The sequence below is a fragment of the Etheostoma spectabile genome, unplaced genomic scaffold (assembly GCF_008692095.1).
Source record: "Etheostoma spectabile isolate EspeVRDwgs_2016 unplaced genomic scaffold, UIUC_Espe_1.0 scaffold00018619, whole genome shotgun sequence".
NCBI lineage: Eukaryota > Metazoa > Chordata > Actinopteri > Perciformes > Percidae > Etheostoma > Etheostoma spectabile.
This window is the reverse complement of record NW_022604356.1, coordinates 57,931-76,921: the sequence shown is the minus strand read 5'-3', so window position 1 is coordinate 76,921 and position 18,991 is coordinate 57,931. Positions and strand designations below refer to the sequence as shown.

The following is an 18,991-nucleotide window of genomic DNA, read 5'->3' as shown; positions in this document are numbered from 1 at the left end:
GCTTCATATCTGTGTTGCATGGAGTCACCTGTGAACAGGTATTCCAGCCCAGGACCATTGAACTACATCCCATAATTCCTCTGCATTACTGGGTCTGGACTCAGAAACAGCATTTTTGACGTCCCCCTACAAGTGTTCTCTGGGATTGAGGTCCGGGGGTTGGGCTGGCCGCTCCATAACATCAATCTGGTTCATCTGGAACCAAGACTTTGCTCCTTCCTGGTGTGTTTGGGTCCTTGTCTTGTTGAAAGACCCGTTTCAAAGGCATTTCCTCTTCAGCATAAGGCAACGTGACCTCTTCAAGTATTCTGATGTATTGGAACTGATCCATGATCCCTGGTATGTGATAAACCGGCCCAACACCACAGTATGAGAAACATCCCATAACCAGCATGCTTTACTGTCTTCACAGTGGACTGGGGCTTGATTTCAGTGCAGGGGGGTCGGAGGACATTTGAAATCATTTTGGCAGAGCAGCTTATAATCTTCTGCACTTCTTTATATGTTTTCCCCTCTCACATCAACTTTTTAATCAAAGTCCTCTGTTCCTCAGAGCAATGTCTGGAACGAGCCATTTTGCTGAGTATTTCAGCGTGAAATGCACTATAACCAGCATGCACAACATGTACTTCCTTCCTTCCTTCCTTAAATATGTATATATATACAGTATATAGATTAAATATGGGCCATAACTGACACCTGTTTCTTCACAGAATCAATCAGCTCACTAATTGAACACAACACTGCTATTAATTTGAACATGCTCCTTTCAATTACAGATTCAATTCCACAGAATGAGCAGCATGCATGTCATGACTGTTGGTTTTCTAGGACTTTTATTATTTGCCTTGTAGAAATATCACTTTTACCAAAAAATATGATTAATGAGTTTAGTGATGCTATTATTTTGAACACAACTGTACATGAAAGCTATTTTTTAAACATCCTTGACCACGACATATGCGCCTGGGTTTTTCAGAGAAGTCAGTGATGCTCAGCAGTTTTATTCCAGAGCACAGTAGAAAGCTCTGCTGAGCTTCAGAAATGCTTGAGAAAATGGAGCTTGTGTGGACAATACCACATTACACTACCATATTACTTACTTACACAATACTGCTGGCTATACACATTTGATTTAGCAAAAACGACAACCTCAAACAAAAGGTCAAAGGTCAACTGGTGCCCCTCATTGCTAATGGCTATCAGGGACAATGGTTCCAATTTACTTTACTGGAGTAGAGCTGTTCCAGCAACATGAAGACAACACGGTAACCCGTACAGATACCAGTGAGAGCTAAAAATCTTTTACAACTTTCCCGGCACTAAAAATCCTGAATGATCCCCCATTTGTTACTAAACATCTGGCTAAAGGCTGGCAACAAAATGGAGACCACACATAAATTGATCAAAAGTAGTTTATTTATCCTAAATAAATAATAAAACACTGGATGTTACATTTACCATAATGCAACTCCATAATAGTGATGTAGGCAGATAATTAAGAAAGGTAATGCGTCAGTCAAACACTGTTCCATAGACATGCTCTAAATGTTGTTTCTAGTTTAAGATAGAGCTCTACAGCATGGCACCTCACTAACTCACTCTCTTGGTTTTTTCTCTGTTGATAGAAACGGAGAGGAAGAGGAGTCAAACGTCACCGCTGTCAGCAGTGTGACAAATCCTTCACAACATCAGGAGATTTAATGATTCATCAGAGAGTTCACACTGGAGAGAAGCCGTACAGCTGTGATCAATGTGGGACAGGTTTCGCACTACAGAGTACCCTGAAAAGACATCAACGCATTCACACTGGAGAGAAACTGTACAGCTGTGATCAATGTGGGGAAACTTTTTCTCGTGGTGATGCCCTTAAATCTCATCAGCACATTCACACTGGAGAAAAGCCGTTCAGCTGTGATCAATGTGGGGCAGCTTTCACACAACAGAGTGCCCTGAAAAGACATCAACGCATTCACACTGGAGAGAAACTGTACAGCTGTGATCAATGTGGGGAAACTTTTTCTCGTGGTGATGCCCTTAAATCTCACCAGCACATTCACACTGGAGAGAAGCCGTACTGGTGTGAACAATGTGGGGAAACCTTTTCTCGGAGTGATAGCCTTAAAAGACACCAGCGCATTCACTCTGCCTTGTTGTGAACCTGTTTCAGAGCCAAGCTGTTTCCTCCTCCTCATGCCCTGATAGCTGTGTTGTTATATTCTGATCTTCTCTCCACATTGAAGGCTGACCAGCAGTAACTTTATCTTCTGATCAACATGTATGTTATTGTGGATCAGTTGGACTGTTTTCTGCCTGTCCTCAGAACCCTTTACCATTTAGGGACCAGAATCGGTATGTTTTGAAAATGAAGGAGCACAAAAAGACAGTCAGCAACATATAAGAACGGCTTGTTTATTGCTATATGATCCAAATTAAATAAAAAAATGTAGCAACATATTTCTCCAGTAAATTGCTGCTAAATGACAAACAACCACTAGATGGAAAAAGACAGCGCTGGTATTTCAGTAGCACCGAAATGAGGCCCTGAAATCCCCGTTACTATTCGGTCCAATAGATACCGGGTGTTAAGGCACCGGTGCCGTACTAGCACCGGGTTTCGTTACCCAACCCTAACCACAATGTACCCACCAAGGGAAGGAGAAGGGCCAAAGGAGAAACATTAAGACGTTTAAAGATGTTTTGGTTGGAAAACTTAGACATGTTTATTTTCTGCTCATCTCTAGAAACATACAAATTCTTTTGGCTGAAAGGAAGTCAGTGTAATTTTCATTTAAGGAATACATTTTTGTCACCCTTATATATTTCTAAACTCCCAAAAGTTGGCAAAAACTATAACTTTGGAGCATTGTTAGTTTAAAAAGCGCAAATTCAATATTTGTTTAAATTGGTCCAAACCGTCCTCATCATTAGAACATACTAGAAGTTGGCTATTTTTAATTGCACGCTCCCAAGTTATTGTTGTTTTGTAGTTTAACATTATGTTTTCCTACTTTGTGGAACTTCATATTTTCTGTGACGGAATGTGGTTGCCTAAATGTAAAATTGCCTAAATGTTTAATAAGGCCAATAAAGTGCAATTTGTGTACCTTGTTATGAGTGAAAGGCTTTTTCCCAGTTAAAAGAAAACAAGGTGCTCTTCTGAAAATGCAAAATCTAAATCGGTTCAGCCGTGACTCAAAGTCGTTATGTGGTTGTGTTTGCAAAATTTCCTCTGGGAGTTCAGAGATATTGCATTCACAAGAATCGGATGGACAGACATGAGGACACAGTCACCTTAAACCTTTGACCTCCAAAATCTCATCAATTGATCTGCAAGTTCCAGTGAAAGGTTTTGCAAAATTTGAAGAAATTCCTTCCTCCCTCGTGTGTTGTCACGTTCTCAAGAATGGGAAGTGTATACGTATGTAGAGATGGACGAACGACCCAAAAGCATAACACTTCTGGCCACGGCTTGCGCCGAGTCATCACAACAGGCAAAAAAAGAGGTGGGGTTAGACAGTGTTCAGCCCTGACAGAATAGAGAATGTTGTTAAAGTTTCTGTACAGCAGGAGAGGAGTTGTTTGGAGAGTGAGACTTTGTTGAGACAAAATAAAGACAGCTGTGAAACTGAGTCAAGGTTTAGAACATGGTGAGATTTAATTATTCCCTGTAGAGAATAACCAAGTGGGAAGACAGTTTTCACAGAGTTAACGCAGTAACAGTGTGACAACCTCTTGCAAAATTAAAACAGTAGCATCCCCGTCTTATCCTGTTTCCCCTTGAGAAGAAAATGTTTGTAAAACACGTCATTTTCCCTTTACATGGTCTACACTATTTGCCGCATCATGGACTCTAGACGTCACAGGCAGGGCTTCCAGTACCTCGTGGACTGGGAGGCTGACGGTCCTGAGGACCTACTCCGGGACTTCTATAGGCTCCATCCTGGTGCTCCTGGCTTTCCGCTCGGTGGAATTCGTCAGAGGGGTGGTACTATCATGACTCCGGCATCATAACTTGATGTTGCCGTTTTTTTATGTTGCTCTAACCAACATCTGTTTGTCCCAAGTGTCCTGAACGCATCACAGCTGATTCTCCACTACACACACCTGCTGTCACCTGCAGTCTGCACACCTGGTCCTGATCACCACCTCTGCTCCATTTAAGCCATGACCTGACATCCATTCCCTGCCGGATTGATAGCGTAATCATTTCATCTGGATTCCGTCAAATTCAATCTTAGCCGTCAACTTCAACTACATTCCCGGACTTTTCCCGGACTATTTTCAATAAATACTTACCTTATTATTTATAAACACCTTGTCCTGATCTACTTCTGGGTTCCTGTTTTGACACAGCCATAGCAGAGCGCCCCCCCCCCCCCATGTTTATCCTGATGCATGATTGTAATGAAGCCTCAACAGAGAGAAGTTGTCTCTGTTTGTGTGTTAACAGACACACATGGGCCAAGTTGGAAACCAGAATCAGCTCTAAATCCAGTCCTAATCTAGTCCTCACTATGTTTCAAATAATTTCACTGGAGTTAGTATTTTTGCATCATCAATACCAAATTGAATCTAATTGAATGGGAATATTCACAGACTTCTCACAAAATAACAACTCAATTCATGTCTTGCTACTCGGTCAGAATCTTCTCAACCTGGAGTCCCAGTCTCTGTCACAATAAATAAGCTAACATAATTATCTCTTCTTCTTCTTGAGTAGGGGAAGTGAGTACTTTTGGCATCTCTGGATGTTAACACGTAACTTCATCCGTCTTTGCTGTTGCATTGCAATGACAAATAGCTACATTTGTGTAAATTACTGCACCATCAGGTTTGTGACAAAGAAGGTTCTTACTATTTTCAAAGCAGTGCAATAACAATTTCATTGTAGGTCTGCTGTATGTCCTTAAAATGGTGCTTTTTGCTGTCAAATTGTTTTTTGTGTCAATACGGCTCTGTTTTTGTACATACTTGGCCTACATTTTAAAATGCATGCAGGTATACATTCAATTTCAATTTTCAATTCAATTTTATTTATAGTATCAATTCATAACAAGAGTTATCTCAAGACACTTTACAGATAGACCATACTCCAGAATTTACAAGGACCCAACAGTTCTAGTAGTTTCCTCCAGAGCAAGCAACGGTGCGACAGTGGCGAGGAAAAACTTCCTTTTAGGCAGAAACCTCGGTCAGACCCAGGCTCTTGGTAGACGGTGTCTGACGGGCCGGTTGGGGTTAATGAAGAGTGGCAATAACAAAAATAGAAAAAATTAGTAGTTTGTAGCAGTTCTTTGTAGTAGTTCATGGCATAGCAGGACGCTGTGCGGCATTACAAGGCACAGAAGGACGTAGCAGGACGTTTGCAGGACGTAGCAGGGCACCGCAGTGTAGCAGTTGAACATGGCATCACAGAACGTGTAGCGGGACCATGGTGATAGCTGCTACCTTGATTTCGGAGCCTCTCTGATCCAAGGGAACATGCTGGGGAAAAAAGAACATAAGGACTCCGGGGAATGACTCCCCAGAGCTAGGTTAGTAACAAGGATTTCTGGGACATGGATGCACATAAATGAAAAGATGGAAAGATAGAGGAGAGAGGAGCTCAGTGTATCAAAATAAGTCCCCAGCTGTCTAAAACTATTACAACAAAACCAAGAGAGACGAGGTAAAGAGAGCTCCAGCCCGGCCGGGCTAGAACTCTCCCCAACCGGATCGGGCTGTATGCCAAGTCTCCCTTTAGTTCTATTATATTCTTGATTATATGTTAGATAAATCTGAAAAATATGTGACTAACTACTACTCCCTAACAATATTCGATTCTATGCCCTAACTAGTGTATCAAAATAAGTCCCCAGCTGTCTAAAACTATTACAACAAAACCAAGAGAGACGAGGTAAAGAGAGCTCCAGCCCGGCCGGGCTAGAACTCTCCCCAACCGGATCGGGCTGTATGCCAAGTCTCCCTTTAGTTCTATTATATTCTTGATTATATGTTAGATAAATCTGAAAAATATGTGACTAACTACTACTCCCTAACAATATTCGATTCTATGCCCTAACTAGTGTATCAAAATAAGTCCCCAGCTGTCTAAAACTATTACAACAAAACCAAGAGAGACGAGGTAAAGAGAGCTCCAGCCCGGCCGGGCCAGAACTCTCCCCAACCGGATCGGGCTGTATGCCAAGTCTCCCTTTAGTTTTATTATATTCTTGATTATATGATAGATAAATCTGAAAACTATGTGACTAACTACTACTCCCTAACAATATTCGATTCTATGCCCTAACTATAAGCTTTATCAAAAAGGAAAGTCTTAAGCCTACTCTTAAATGTGGAGACGGTGTCTGCCTCCCGGACCCAAACTGGAACCTGGTTCCACAGGAGAGGAGCCTGATAGCTGAACGCTCTGGCTCCCGTTCTACTTTTAGAGACTCTAGGAACCACCAGTAACCCTGCATTCTGGGAGCGTAGTTCTCTCCTAGGGTTGTAAGGTACTATAAGCTCTTTAAGATAAGATGGAGCCTGACCATGAAGAGCTTTGTAGGTGAGAAGAAGGATTTTAAATTCTATTCTAAATTTTACAGGAAGCCAATGCAGAGAAGCTAAAACAGGAGAAACGTGATCTCTTTTCCTGGTTCCCGTCAGAACACGTGCTGCAGCATTCTGGATCAGCTGAAGAGTCCTTATGGATTTTTTTGAGCAGCCTGATAGTAAAGAATTGCAGTAATCCAACCTAGAAGTAACAAATGCATGGACTAGTTTTTCTGCATCATTTTTAGACAGGATATTCCTGATTTTTGCAATATTACGTAGGTGAAAAAAGGCGATCCTTGAAATTTGCTTTAAGTGGGAATTAAAGGACATGTCCTGATCAAAGATGACTCCAAGATTCTTCACTGTGGTGCTGGAGGCCAGGGTGATGCCATCCAGAGTAACTATATCTTTGGATAGTGCGTCGCGGAAGTGCTTGGGTCCGAGAGCAATAACTTCAGTTTTATCTGAGTTTAACATTAGAAAATTACAGGTCATCCAGGTTTTAATATCCTGAAGGCACGTTTGAAGTTTAGCTAACTGATTAGTTTCATCCGGCTTGATTGATAGATATAATTGAGTATCATCTGCATAACAATGAAAGTTTATGGAGTGTTTCCTAATAATACTACCTAAAGGAAGCATATATAAAGTGAACAGGATTGGACCGAGCACAGATCCTTGTGGGACTCCATGACTAACCTTGGCGTGCACAGAGGATTCATCGTTAACATTAACAAACTGAGATCGATCTGATAAATAAGACTTAAACCAGCTTAGAGCAGTCCCTTTAATGCCAATTAAATGTTCCAATCTCTGTAATAAGATATAATGGTCAATGGTATCAAATGCAGCGCTAAGATCTAATAACACAAGTACAGAGATGAGTCCTTCGTCTGATGCAATTAGGAGGTCATTAGTAATTTTCAAAAGTGCTGTCTCTGTGCTATGATGAACTCTAAATCCTGACTGAAAATCCTCAAATAAGCTGTTGCTATGCAGAAAGTCGCACAGCTGTTTGGCGACTGCTTTCTCAAGAATCTTAGAGAGAAATGGAAGGTTGGATATAGGTCTATAGTTGGCTAAAACATCTGGATCAAGGTTTGGCTTTTTCAGAAGAGGTTTAATTACAGCAACTTTAAAGTGCTGTGGTACATAGCCTGTTAATAAAGACAAATTGGTTATATTCAGTAGTGAAGTGTTGACTAATGGTAAAACTTCTTTAAGTAGCCTAGTCGAAGATGAAGAAATAAAACGGTGAGTTGGTTTATGAACACTTTGAGAGAAGCCAATAGAATCTAAAAGAGAGATAAACGCAGTGCTAAGGCTATCATTCTCATCGTCCACATGAATATTAAAATCCCCTACAATAAGAACTTTGTCAGTTTTTAGCACTAAGTTTGACAAAAACTCTGCAAATTCGGATAAGAATTCAGAGTATGGGCCAGGTGCTCGGTACACTATAACAAATAGAACTGGTTGCATTGATTTCCAACTTGGGTGTGAAAGACTAAGAACAAGACTTTCAAATGAGTTATAATTTAGTTTAGGTTTAGAGCTAATTAGTAGACTAGAATCAAAGATAGCTGCCACTCCACCTCCTCGGCCTGCGCCTCGAGGAATGTGAGTATTAATATGACTGGGGGGGTGGATTCATTTAGACTAACATATTCTCCATCACCCAGCCAGGTTTCAGTAATACAAAATAAAACAATATTAGAATCTGATATTAATTCATTTACTAGTACCCCTTTAGAAGAGTGGGATCTGATGTTTAAAAGGTTTTCTTTCCAATACCATTACCAAGCATACCTTTAGTTACGATGCCGGTGTTTGTCACAATGTGGAGAGCTGATGTTTGCAGGTAGTATGGCCGAGTGGTCTAAGGCGCTGGATTAAGGCTCCAGTCTCTCTGGAGGCGTGGGTTCAAATCCCACCACTGCCATTTGCATATATCACATTGCTGGAAGCCAACCAATGTGATGTCACAGCTGTATCAATGGGCTGAACTTGGTGAAGTAACTAGAATCATCCGTCACCTTGCTGAGATTGTTCCTTGTTAACCTGAGTTTTCAACGATGGTGAAACCTTCCTTTTCAGCACTTTGAAGTAGAAAATCAACAAATAATTTTGATAATCGTCCATATTGATCAAACTAATCGTGATTATCACTTTGGCCATAATCATGCTGCCCAAAGAGATCTAATGTTTTATCAAATCCGGTTGGGCAAGTAACCTTTCTGCTGTCTTCTTGTAAAAAAAAAAAAAGCAAGTAACATCACTCAAAGAAAGCTACTGCGATGGCTGGGAATCAAACCCAGTTCAACTGCTTGGAAGGCAGCTATGCTCACCACTATACCACCATCACTGGACAATGCAGTGTTCACTTCAAATCTTGTAATACATCTGGGCATTGAGACTGAAAGTGCACTCTATCACTGAAAGTCCCTCCAAGGGGTCCTGTGTTATTACATCAACAACAATGGGAAATGTGTTCATATACAGTGTTGTCCTTCGATAGCTCAGTTGGTAGAGCGGAGGACTGTAGAACCAAAAATCTGAAATCCTTAGGTCGCTGGTTCAAATCTGGCTCGAAGGAGAACTCTTTTCCAGAGTTTCCCTTCACAGATCAATAAAGTATTTCTGATTCTGATGAAGAGAAGGACAGACGACCTAAAAGCATAACACTTCTTGCCAAGACAGAACAAGAAAAAAAAGAAGAGGTGGGGGAGATAGAAGTCCTGAAAGAATAGAGAACTACACACAAAAGTTGTTAAATAGTGCCAAGTGTCACCAGAAGAATTGGAAAAAAAGATCTCCTCCTTTCTCCTGTTTTGTACACAACCCAAAGTTTTACAAAACAAAACATAACTTTCCCCGAATCCCTCAGTTGAATCACAGTCAATATTTGTCTCACAAACCATCTCAATGTCCAATTTAAATAATTTATCCAACAGAATTGAAACTTTAACTTACCCCTGATTTTTGAAATTGCTTCCTTGTCGTTTGGATTTCAGAGATGAATCAGCAGAGCCCTCAGTGGTGGGAAAATGCAAAGACATAACAAAATCAGTTGTCTCCTACAAGGAGAAGACACTGAGTAAAGATACAGAAGTCGTATACTTTGAGAGGCATTGGAGATCTTATGATGAATAATTAATATGAAAATCATTGGTTAAATGTAATTTTCCATTACAAGTTACTGTTTGGAAAACTGAAAAGAATTGTTATTGACATAGAGGCAGATGAAGTGTATATGACTCATCAATGATGACAAAAGGATACATCCGCTGTCGGGGGTCTGATTTAAAGGAAATGGTACTCTTTTAAAAGTGTTGGGGTTCTAGCGTTAAACTAATGAGGAAGAATTTGACAAATCTAAATCAACCAAAAACAAGTCCACAAACTTATCCTTTCAAATCTTACACCTGAATCTTTCAAGACCTGACCATTCCCTGACCGGGAATTGAACCCTGGTCACGGCGGTGCGAGCGCAGAATCCTAGCCACTAGACCATCAGGGAGTCACAGCCATCAAATTTATCTTTGTAGATTTGAGTTTCTTTTTCACTTACTGGAATGACTAATATTGTTGTAGGCGAGGACTGGCGCCTGGTACCACATTAAGGCCCAAGACGATCACAGGCCAGGACACTGGTTGCTACTCGGACTGTTACGGTAAGCGTACCTGACTCATTTCCGTTTCCTGTACTTGTGTGTCGATAGCGTTGCTGCTCACGCAATACTAGTTCAACTTGTTAGTTTTGCTATTACAGCGGCTAACTGTCCGCTAAACACGTATTCCTATAGTAGTTCTGCCTAAGCACTCACAGTTCTTTACATGTACAGTGACCTTCGATAAATAACAGTTTTCGAAAGCTTGGTAGCTAACGCTACCGTACTTTAGCTTCGCAGTTAGCGACTTTAGCTTAGCGGTTAGCGACTTTAGCTTAACAGTTAGCCTTATCCGGTGAAGTGACTGGAACTTGAGAAAAGGGTTGTGCTACATTTGCTTCGCTTAGAGCTCGCATCAACGGGGCATAGGCATAAGCATTTGTTTTACGTCTTTCAGTGACTTTCGTTAAATAACAGTTGTTTTGAACGCTTGGTGGCTAACGCTACCGTACTTTAGCTTAGCAGTTAGCAACTTCAGCTTAGCATTTAGCCATGTCATCTCTCTCTCCTACTGTCTCCTGCTCGATGTGTGAGATGTTTAGTTACTCCTCTGCATCCTTTAGTGGTAATGGTGTGTGTAACAAGTGTAGTTTATTTATGGACATGGAGGCGAGGCTTAGTGAGTTGGAAGTCCGTTTCCGCACCATGATAGATCAGCCGTTAGTGGGCCGACTTGAGCCTGAGTTAGCCTCTGGTAGCCGTCCCCCCCCGGGGACTCCTGAGCAGCCAGGACATAGTGCCTGGGTGACTGTGAGAGGACGAGGAAGAGCTAGTCGTAAGCTTTCCAAGGCGTCGGACCACCACCAGCCTGTTAGCGTTTCTAACAGGTTTTCCCCACTCAGCAACACACCCGCTGAGAAACCAATTTTGATTATCGGCAGCTCCATTCTGAGAAACGTGAAGTTAGCGAAGCCGGCAGCCATAGTTAAGTGCATCCCGGGGGCTAGAGCGGGCGACGTTGAGTCTTATCTTAAACTGCTGGCTAAGGATGATCGTAAATACAGCAAGATTGTTATTCACGTTGGCGTTAATGACTCCCGGTTACGCCAAACGGAGGTTACTAAGATTAATGTTGAGTCGGTGTGTACATACGCGAAGTCAATGTCGGACACCGTAGTTTTCTCTGGACCCCTGCCAAATCTAACCAGTGATGACATGTATAGCCGCATGTCGTCATTTTGCCGCTGGCTATCGAGGTGGTGTCCAGATAATGATGTGGGCTTTGTGGATCACTGGCAATCTTTCTGGGGAAGACCTGGTCTGATTCGGAGAGACGGCATTCATCCCACTTGGGCTGGAGCAGCTCTCATTTCTAGAAACATTGACAAGTCTATTAGTGGACCTAATCCTTGACAATCCATATTTGGGACCAGGAGGCAGAGTCACAGTCTAACACACTTCTCTGCTCCTTTATTTCAGGAGTTACCTAGTCAAACCCCCATAGTGACGGTGTCTGCCCCCCAACCATTAAAATTAATAAAATTATTTAAATCAAAGGTAAACAGAAGAGGAGCTGTGCATGAAAACCTCATAACAATTAAAACCACAAGTGCAATAGTGCAAAAGAATAGGAGAATTAAATGTGGACTCTTAAACATCAGATCTCTCTCTTCTAAAGGGGTACTAGTAAATGAATTAATATCAGATTCTAATATTGATTTATTTTGTCTTACTGAAACCTGGCTGGGTGATGGAGAATATGTTAGTCTAAATGAATCCACCCCCCCCCAGTCACATTAATACTCACATTCATCGAGGCACAGGCAGAGGAGGTGGAGTGGCAGCTAGCTTTGATTCTAGTCTACTAATCAGCTCTAAACCTAAACTAGATTATAACTCATTTGAAAGTCTTGTTCTTAGTCTTTCACACCCTAGTTGGAAATCAATGCAACCAGTTCTATTTGTTATAGTGTACCGAGCACCTGGCCCATACTCTGAATTCTTATCCGAATTTGCAGAGTTTTTGTCAAACTTAGTGCTAAAAACGGACAAAGTTATTATTGTAGGGGATTTTAATATTCATGTGGACGATGAGAATGATAGCCTTAGCACTGCGTTTATCTCTCTTTTAGATTCTATTGGATTCTCTCAAAGTGTTCATAAACCAACTCACCGTTTTAACCACACCCTCGATCTTGTTCTGGTGTATGGTGTTGAAATTGAACATTTAATAGTGTTCCCACAGAATCCCTTCCTATCTGACCACTGTTTGATAACTTTTGAGTTTATACTGCTGAACTACACGCCGTTAGGCAAAACCTTCTATACAAGATGTCTATCTGATAGTGCTGTAGCTAAATTTAAGGATGTGATTCCGTTAGCATTTAATTCATTACCAAGTCCCAAAGTAACGGAGGACTCCTATGCTATTAGTCCCTCCCAAATCGATCATTTTGTTGATAGTGCAGCAGGCTCGCTACGAATGACTCTAGACTCTGTTGCCCCTCTAAAAAAGAAGATAATAAAACAAAGAAGGTTAGCTCCATGGTATAACACTGAAACTTGCAAATTAAAGCAAATATCGCGGAAACTTGAGAAGATCTGGCGCTCCACCAAACTGGAAAATTCTCGTTTAACCTGGCAAGATAGTCTTAAAACGTATAGGAAGACCCTCCGTAATGCCAGAGCAGCGTACTACTCGTCATTGATAGAGGAAAATAGGAACAACCCCAGGTTTCTTTACAGTACTGTAGCCAGGCTAACAGAAGGTCACACCTCTACTGAGCCAAGTATTCCCATAGCTCTTAGTAGTAACAACTTTATGAGGTTCTTCAATGATAAAATTATAACTATTAGAAGCAAAATTCACCAAGACCTGCCTTTAACTGGCACTGACTTATCTCTAAACTCAGGAACCTTAGAAACAGCTGTAAAACCAGATACATGTTTAGACTGCTTTGCTTCACTTGATCTTTATCAATTTAATTCAATTGTTTCTTTATCTAAACCATCAACCTGCCCCTTAGACCCTATCCCAACTAGGCTACTTAAAGAAGTTTTACCCTTAGTCAATACTTCTTTACTAGATATAACCAATCTATCTTTATTAACAGGCTATGTACCACAGCACTTTAAGGTAGCTGTAATTAAACCTCTTCTGAAAAAGCCCAACCTTGATCCAGATGTTTTAGCCAACTATAGACCTATATCCAACCTTCCATTTCTCTCTAAGATTCTTGAGAAAGCAGTTGCCAAACAGCTGTGTGACTTTCTGCATAGCAACAGCTTATTTGAGGATTTTCAGTCAGGATTAAGAGTTAATCATAGTACAGAGACAGCACTTGTGAAAATTACTAATGACCTCCTAATTGCTTCAGACAAAGGACTTATCTCTGTACTTGTGTAATTAGATCTTAGCGCTGCATTTGATACCATTGACCATTATATCTTATTACAGAGATTGGAACATTTAATTGGCATTAAAGGGACTGCTCTAAGCTGGTTTAAGTCTTATTTATCAGATCGATCTCAGTTTGTTCATGTTAACGATGAATCCTCTGTGCACGCCAAAGTTAGTCATGGAGTCCCACAAGGATCTGTGCTCGGTCCAATCCTGTTTACTTTATATATGCTTCCTTTAGGCAGTATTATCAGGAAGCACTCCATAAACTTTCATTGTTACGCAGATGATACTCAGTTATATCTGTCGATCAAGCCGGATGAAACTAATCAGTTAGCTAAACTTCAAATGTGCCTTCAGGATATTAAAACCTGGATGACCTGTAATTTTCTAATGTTAAACTCAGATAAAACGGAAGTCATTGCTCTGGGACCCAAGCACCTCCGTGACGCACTATCCAAAGATATAGTTACTCTGGATGGCATCACTCTGGCCTCCAGCACCACTGTGAAGAATCTTGGAGTCATCTTTGATCAGGACATGTCCTTTAATTCCCACATAAAGCAAATTTCAAGGATTGCCTTTTTTCACTTTCGTAATATTGCAAAAATCAGGAATATCCTATCTAAAAATGATGCAGAAAAACTAGTCCATGCATTTGTTACTACTAGGTTGGATTACTGCAATTCTTTGTTATCAGGCTGCTCAAAAAAATCCATAAAGACTCTACAGCTGATCCAGAATGCTGCAGCACGTGTTCTGACAGGAACCAGGAAAAGAGACCACATCTCTCCTGTTTTAGCTTCTCTGCATTGGCTTCCTGTAAAATCCAGAATAGAATTTGAAATCCTTCTCCTGACCCACAAAGCTCTTAACGGTCAGGCACCATCTTATCTTAAAGAGCTCATAGTACCTTACAACCCTACAAGAGCGCTGCGCTCCCAGAATGCAGGATTACTGGTGGTTCCTAGAGTCTCTAAAAGTAGAACGGGAGCCAGAGCGTTCAGCTATCAGGCTCCTCTCCTGTGGAACCAGGTTCCAGTTTGGGTTCGGGAGGCAGACACCGTCTCCATATTTAAGAGTAGGCTTAAGACTTTCCTTTTTGATAAAGCTTTTAGTTAGGGCTGGCTCAGGAGAGTCCTGAACCATCCCTTAGTTATGCCACTATAGGCAAAGAGATAACTGTTTTTGTAATTAAGCACTATATAAATAAAATTGAATTCTCTCTCTCTCTCTCATAGCCACCTCCGCTAGTCAGTGGGATGGTCATGTCTCTCTCTCTCTCTCTCTCTCTCTCTTTCTCTCTCATAGCCACCTCCGCTAGACAGGGATGGTCATGTCTCTCTCTCTCTCTCTCTCTCTTTCTCTCTCATAGCCACCTCCGCTAGACAGTGGGATGGTCATGTCTCTCTCTCTCTCTCTCTCATAGCCACCTCCGCTAGACAGTGGGATGGTCATGTCTCTCTCTCTCTCTCTCTCTCTCTCTCTCATAGCCACCTCCGCTAGACAGTGGGATGGTCATGTCTCTCTCTCTCTCTCTCACTCTCTCATAGCCACCTCCGCTAGACAGTGGGATGGTCATGTCTCTCTCTCTCTCTCATAGCCTCCACTCTGTCTCTCTCTCTCTCATTGCCACCTCCGCTAGACAGTGGGATGGTCATGTCTTTCTCTCTCTCTCTCATAGCCACCTCCGCTAGACAGTGGGATGGTCATGTCTCTCTCTCTCTCTCTCTCTCTCTCTCTCTCATAGATAGATAGATAGATAGATAGATAGATAGATAGATAGATGTTTATTGATCCCAAGAAAAATGGGAAATTCCTGTGTAACAGCAGCAAAAATCAGTCACAAAGCACAAATATAAGTGTAAATGAAATACTTGGAAAAATATACATACATACAATATACATGAAATAATAATACGAATAAAGTAAAAAGAACAAATATTGAATATGTACAGGATGGGGAACAAAAATGTGCAACTGCTTAAATAATATGCTAAAATGTAAATTTAAATAAACCAAATGTCCAGGTTGCATTAGTGCAGTAGTGTGGTGTCCAAAAGTCTCATCTACCACCCAGTGATGACGTGTTAAAAAGTGTTATTGTTTGTGGAATGAATGATTTCCTGTAGCGGTCCGTGCGGCATCGAAGCTGTCGGAGCCTCTTAGAGAAGCTGCTCCTCTGTTGGACCAGTGTGGGGTGGAGAGGATGATCAGGGTTATCCATGATAGATAACAGTTTGTTCAGCGACCTCCTCTCCACCACAGCTTCAAATGTGTCCAGTTTGCAGCCGATCACGGAGCCAGCCTTCCTGATCAGTTTGTTCAGTCTGTTTTTATCGCTGGCTCCGATGCTGCTGCCCCAGCAGATGACGGAGGAGAACAGAGCGCTGGCCACAACAGACTGGTAGAAGATCTCCAACATCCTGCTGCACACGTTGAAGGATCTCAGCTTCCTCAGGAAATAGAGTCTGCTCATCCCCTTCTTGTAAACAGCCACCTCCGCTAGACAGTGGGATGGTCATGTCTCTCTCTCTCTCTCTCTCTCTCTCTCTCACTCTCTCATAGCCACCTCCGCTAGACAGTGGGATGGTCATGTCTCTCTCTCTCTCTCTCTCTCTCTCTCTCATAGCCACCTCCGCTAGACAGTGGGATGGTCATGTCTCTCTCTCTCTCACTCTCGCATGGCCACCTCTGCTAGACAGTGGGATGGTCATGTCTCTCTCTCATGGCCACCTCCGCTAGACAGTGGGATGGTCATGTCTCTCTCTCTCTCTCTCTTTTAGACTGCTGGGGACTTCCTTTGACACACTGAGCTCCTCTCTCATCTATCTTTCTATCTTTCCATTTGTGTGCATCTATGTTCCAGAAATGCTTGTTACTAATCTAGTTCCGGGGAGTCATTCCCCGGAGTCCTTATGTTCTTTTCCCCCCAGCATGTTTCCTCGGATCAGGGAGGCGCCAAAAAATCAGGGTAGCAGCTGTCCATGGTCCGCTACATGTCCTGCGATGCCATGTTACATCCTGCTACGCTCTGCGGTGCCCAGCTACGTCCTGCTGTGCCTTGTAACGCCCACAGTGCCCTGCTATGCTACAAAGAACTACTACAAACAAACTCTTCATTCTAATCCCAACGGTCGTCAGACACCGCCTCCAAGAGCCTGGGTCTGACCGAGGTTTCTGCCTAAAAGGAAGTTTTTCCTCGCCACTGTCGCACCATTGCTTGCTCTGGAGGAAAAAACTGGAACTGTTGGGTCCTTGTGGAATCTGGAGTGTGGTCTAGACCTGCTCTATCTGTAAAGTGTCTTGAGATAACTCTTGTTGTGATTTGATACTATAAATAAATTGAATTGAATTGAATTAATACATAAAAAAACGCATTGAATTATGGACATAAAGTGGATAAATCCTGGATGTAACGGTTTGGATTTAATGATTTAACGGCCCTGAAAAAGGCTGGAAGTTCCAGGCTGGATAGAAAATCACCTGTAGAGATAGAAGGACCCGGAAGAGACCTGCATAACCGTTAACTCGTTAGCTTTTAGCTGCAACTTTTGGTGAATTTCTATGTTGTATGGTTGTTAAATGATTAAACTATGAATCAAAGATGCTGTTTAGGCTCGTGGGCGAGTCTCTCGGTCTCAGAGGGTTAACTGGCCTTCTATAACCTTTCCAACAAAGATCACCACTGTTTGCATACAATGGTGTGAGAACGTAGCTATCACTCATGCTGAAGGTAGGACTAGTGGTGCAATGGCTAATGCGTCTGACTGTGGATCAGAAGATTCTAGGTTCGACTCCTGGCCAGCTCGTAGTGCTTTCCAACTTTACCCCCCAGTACACACTCTACAAAGAAAATGTACATCTATAAACCCCCAAATGATGAGTAATTATTGTTTCCACATGTGTGTAAAGTCATCTAAGCCTCTCAGTTTATTGCATTGGTACTGTATTATTGTAATTATTTGTAAAAAATTCCTGTTCATGCACTTGTATATTGTTGTTGGTTTTGATACGGACACTGATGAAATGTGAGTGTGGGTGTGTATGTGTGTGTGTGGGGGGGGTTACTGGCCAAAAGGCTTCAGACTTGTCAGGAATATCAGAACAGCTGTAGTTACAGTTTTTCTCAATTGTTTACACACAAATTTTGGTACTTGAGACACGATGACTACAACATGTAACTCAGTCACCAACCCCCTGAACCAATTCTGCCAAACTACAAGCACAATTCCTGCTCTACACTCAGACTCCAGTTCTAAAACACATTTTTTTCAAAACACTCCACACAATTCTCTGCGTTTGGCACAATTTTCATGAAGAAAATCTCTTGTCTTCACAAGGAACACACCGCCTTTCAAATATGCACACTGACTCATCACAAGGGCAAACACCCGTCACACAGCTTTACAGTTAGCAATCAGAGCTTTAGCATAAAACAGCAAAAGGTGAGCTCTTCTGTTTTGGAGGAATGGATGCCAACATTGGAAACAGAGTCAGAGCCAGAGGATTGAGAGTAGTAGGAGGAGGTGGATGAGGAAGAGGAAGAGGAAGAGAAAGGCCAAGGACTGTAATCTCTGATAGGCAAGAATACAGCCAAGTAACCACCAGAGCAGACCAGACTCCAGGACTGATCATTACATCCAAACATACTGTCTTCACTGTCTCCTCTCCTCCTGATTCCTCTGTAACTCACTGAGATATTAACCCTTCCTCTGGTCTGGACCTCCCAGTAACCAGTCAGCGACCAGTCAGACCATCTCTACACAGCAGCTGTTCCCAGGTCTCAAACCTCTCTGGATGACCAGGATATGGCTGATCCTCCTCCACTGATGTCACCTTCCTGTTGTTGTGAGACAGTTTGAGGTTCCTGTTCACCGTGTTGGTGTCGACTGTGAGTTCACAGGAATCTGACGGAGAGAAGGAGACACAACACAGCTGCAGTTATTAACCAATCAGCTCTTTGGTGATGACATCACAGGGTTGAATAAGTGAAGTCACAATCTGATGAATGAAATTAAAAACACACTTACACTTCCTCAGACCTGGTGTCAACCATCTGACTCCAGCAGGCTCCACCCTGAAAGGAAGGGGGGGGGGGGCATTACATCACTCTCTCACACAGCTGGGTTCTGATCTAATGCAGCGCTGGGATTTCCTCATTTTATATTCATATTTGGGCTGTCAATCAATTCTAATCTTGGAGGAATGGACGCCAACACTGGAAACAGAGTCAGAGCCAGAGGATTGAGAGTAGTAGGAGGAGGTGGACGAGGAAGAGAAAGGCCAAGGACTGTAATCTCTGATTGGCAAAGAGTACAGCCAAAATGTGAGCAGGTACACTGCAGCATCCATCATCCCGAATTTCCGAAATGAGAATAGGTAAATCTACTCTCACTAGAATATTGCAGTACTGCACAGTATTCCTACTTTGTATTCC

The 18,991-nt window shown here is 42.1% G+C and overlaps 1 long non-coding RNA gene and 3 other non-coding genes across 4 annotated transcripts; 2 read left to right on the top strand and 2 right to left on the bottom strand.

The window, feature by feature from the left end:
* Window positions 1-8,400: 8,400 nt before the first annotated feature.
* On the top strand, window positions 8,401-8,482 carry trnal-aag (transfer RNA leucine (anticodon AAG)). The gene has a single exon. It is a non-coding gene; the product is annotated as a tRNA-Leu (tRNA).
* Window positions 8,483-9,048: 566 nt separating this feature from the next.
* trnay-gua (transfer RNA tyrosine (anticodon GUA)) lies at window positions 9,049-9,136 on the top strand. The gene is given in 2 exon segments: window positions 9,049-9,085; window positions 9,101-9,136. It is a non-coding gene; the product is annotated as a tRNA-Tyr (tRNA).
* Window positions 9,137-9,988: 852 nt separating this feature from the next.
* On the bottom strand, window positions 9,989-10,060 carry trnaa-cgc (transfer RNA alanine (anticodon CGC)). The gene has a single exon. It is a non-coding gene; the product is annotated as a tRNA-Ala (tRNA).
* Window positions 10,061-18,421: 8,361 nt separating this feature from the next.
* Window positions 18,422-18,739, bottom strand: LOC116681422 (uncharacterized). Its single transcript, XR_004330013.1, has 2 exons — window positions 18,585-18,739; window positions 18,422-18,461 (listed from the first exon to the last, which is right to left on the bottom strand). It is a non-coding gene; the product is annotated as an uncharacterized LOC116681422 (long non-coding RNA).
* Window positions 18,740-18,991: the final 252 nt, after the last annotated feature.